Source organism: Lonchura striata, chromosome 37, assembly GCF_050655825.1.
Source record: "Lonchura striata isolate lonStrDom1 chromosome 37, ASM5065582v1, whole genome shotgun sequence".
Lineage (NCBI taxonomy): Eukaryota > Metazoa > Chordata > Aves > Passeriformes > Estrildidae > Lonchura > Lonchura striata.
The window spans coordinates 3,568,342-3,571,687 of record NC_140739.1 but is presented as its reverse complement, the minus strand read 5'-3'; positions in this window follow the sequence as shown (position 1 = coordinate 3,571,687).

The window sequence follows — 3,346 nt, the reverse complement described above, 5'->3', positions numbered from 1 at the left end:
GTGAGACACAGGTTGGACAGCTGCAGCAGAGGGTCCTCTATGCTTCACACCGACCGTCCTGTCTGACCCATTTTTATACGATTTTCCTTGCCTGAGCCAGAGTCCCCTTTCTTCCTTTTCAAAGTGCATGTATTCATGTGGAGTTCTTTTCTCTGTGGCAAGTTGAACAATACGTGTCCGGAGAGTGATGAACACCTGTGTTTGCAGTCCCGGAATTCGGATTTGAGATGTACCTCCCTGATGGCTCTGACTATCTCGGTCTCGGATATTTATCGTGTATTTATCGTCCGGGTGTTTCTCGGACAACCTTGATGCATGATCCCTCTCTGGGCTGGCCACTTTCGTTCGCTTGTAAATAAAGTCCTCCCTCTCTCGTCCAGGTGGCTGTGACATGGTGTTGCAGTCGCTGTTGCTGGCTTGTGCGATTTAAAAACTTCTTATAAGAGTATAATTTAACAGCACATAACTATAAAAGAGACGACAATTTTATTTGCACGAATTATCCTATAGACATATAACAGTCCTAATGATTCCTTGAGGCCTTGCAGTGTCACAATGTTCTCCATGGTTCCACAGGCCCCACAGTGTCATGTGACTCCTCTGTTCCATGAGTCCTGCAATGTCACAATGGACCTTTGGACCAATGGACCATGGGGCTTTGCAGTGTCACAACGGTCTCCTTTGGCTCCACAGGGTCACAATGGAGCACTGATTACAGGCAGCCTCTCTGTGTTACCCTGGAGCTTTGTTTCCGTGGGGTCTCACAGTGTCCCAATGGAGCCTTGGCTGGATGGGGCCTCACAGTGTCACAATGATGCCTACATTCCACTGAGGCACACGGCGTCACTAGGGTCCCCTTGCTTCCTTGAGGCCCAGCAATGTCACAGTGGTGTCCATGAATCCATGAGGACTCACAGTATCCCAATGGTCCCTTGATCTCACATGGTCCCACAGTGTCCCAATGGTCCCTTGGTCTCACAAGGCCCCACAGTGTCCCAATGGTCACTTCTTCTCACATGGCCCCACAGTGTAACAATGGTCCCTTGGTTCCATGGTTCCTGGTCTGGTGCATTCCCCTCTCCCCTTCTCAGGCCGCCCTGCCAGCTGAGAAATGCTCACTGGGCCAGGGCCTTGGCCAGCAGCCCCTGGGCTCAGCTCCTCTGGAGCTCATCACAGACACTGTCTGCTCCAGGCTCAACCCTTCATCCCCTGGGGAGATGCCAAAGCCTCCACAGGGAACATTTCCCTTTGCTCAGGGGAATTTCTCACAGGTGCCTTGTAGTGACTCTTTGTGTCTGTGTGCACACAGGAGTGCCTGTGCTCAGGGAAATGTGGCAGAAATGCTGCTCTCTGAGGGCTTTGATTGCCTTGGATAGCTGAGCCAGTCAGGCCTGGAAGTAAGGTTAAGTCATGTCACCCTGATTCTTAAGATTTTCTAAAGCCTTCTGAGTTTCCATTCTGTTGGAGAACCTTCCCACACAATTTCTGTCAACAACATATTGTTTACAATCTTTTATGGGGCTGGACAAACTTGATGTACTAGTGCTTTGTCCAATGTCTTTGGACAGGTGGCCCATTCACTCTCCAATCCAATGTCACCTTTGGGAAAGTATAAAAGTTGGAGTCAGAGAATAAACTTTTCTCTTTACCTTGAAAATAGCAGGTGGCTCGCGTCGTGCTTTCACGTGTCTTATAGCGACAAAGTCACAAGCTGTAAGCAAAGTTAAATGCTGCTAAGAGTTGCTCTTTTGCTAATTTGTGAAGCTTAATAGAAGTTATAAGCAAAGTTGAATATTGTTAAGTGTTATTCCACAGCTCTGTTTAGCTTTTAGGCTGTATTCCTTTTATCCTTGCCCTCACTGTCCTTTCGTCACACACACACACACACACACACACACACACACACACACACACACAGACAAACACACAGAGACACACAGACACCGGGACAGTTCTTGACTCCTTTTTGGTTTGATTGCCTGGATTTTGTTTGGTTTTGTTGTTGCTTTGTTTCCTTGGTGTGCCTGAAGTGTCCAGTCAGGAGCAGAGTGACTCTTGCCAAGGAACTCTGTGGTGCTGTCACTTAATCTTAAAGCTGTTTTATGCTACTCCCCTGCTGGGGATTTTTAAAGTGCTCTCAAGCCCTCCTTCATAAGAGGGTGAAGGAGCCCTGGCCAAGCTCTGGCCCTGGGGGCACAGGGATGCTGCTAGGGGGTCCCTGTCTCCCTGTTCCAACTGTGACGGCCCTGAGCCCCTGTCCCCGTGTCAGGCTCTGGGCTTGATCTCCTCGAACATCCTCAGCGGGAGGCTGCAGCGCCAGGGGCAGGGGGACCCAGAGGGACACGGGATGCCACCGGGCACGAGCAGCTTTGGACTTCTCTGGGAGGAACTGTGAGTGGGAGCTGGCTTGAAGTGACCTCCCCAGTAAGGTCACAGAGCCCCTGAGATGTCACACTGCCTCCTGGGATGTCACAGCCCACCCTGAGATCTCACAAATCCCCCTTGTGATGTCACAGAGCCAGTGCTGCTCTAGCACTCTGGGATGTCATACAGTTGCGCTGTGATGGCACAGAAGACTCTGGCATCACAAAGTCAGCCCGTGTCACAATCCTCTAGTGGAAGCGGGAATCATGACAGTTCATTTTCCCCATCTCAGAATTAGCAGAAGTAGATAGGCTTATCATGAGAAACCGAATGTGATAAACATCTTAGAAATGCAAGGCTCCAAGTTATTAATTTTTAATTTAATAAAAGTTATTAAGTGTACCAAATATAAACTTTGAGAAAAATGAAAAAAAGCCTCTATAAAAAAAGGTCAATGTGGAGCCCAGGATTGCCACCGGGTGAGACACAGGTTGGACAGCTGCAGCAGAGGGTCCTCTATGCTTCACACCGACCGTCCTGTCTGACCCATTTTTATACGATTTTCCTTGCCTGAGCCAGAGTCCCCTTTCTTCCTTTTCAAAGTGCATGTATTCATGTGGAGTTCTTTTCTCTGTGGCAAGTTGAACAATACGTGTCCGGAGAGTGATGAACACCTGTGTTTGCAGTCCCGGAATTCGGATTTGAGATGTACCTCCCTGATGGCTCTGACTATCTCGGTCTCGGATATTTATCGTGTATTTATCGTCCGGGTGTTTCTCGGACAACCTTGATGCATGATCCCTCTCTGGGCTGGCCACTTTCGTTCGCTTGTAAATAAAGTCCTCCCTCTCTCGTCCAGGTGGCTTTGACATGGTGTTGCAGTCGCTGTTGCTGGCTTGTGCGATTTAAAAACTTCTTATAAGAGTATAATTTAACAGCACATAACTATAAAATAGACGACAATTTTATTTGCACGAATTAT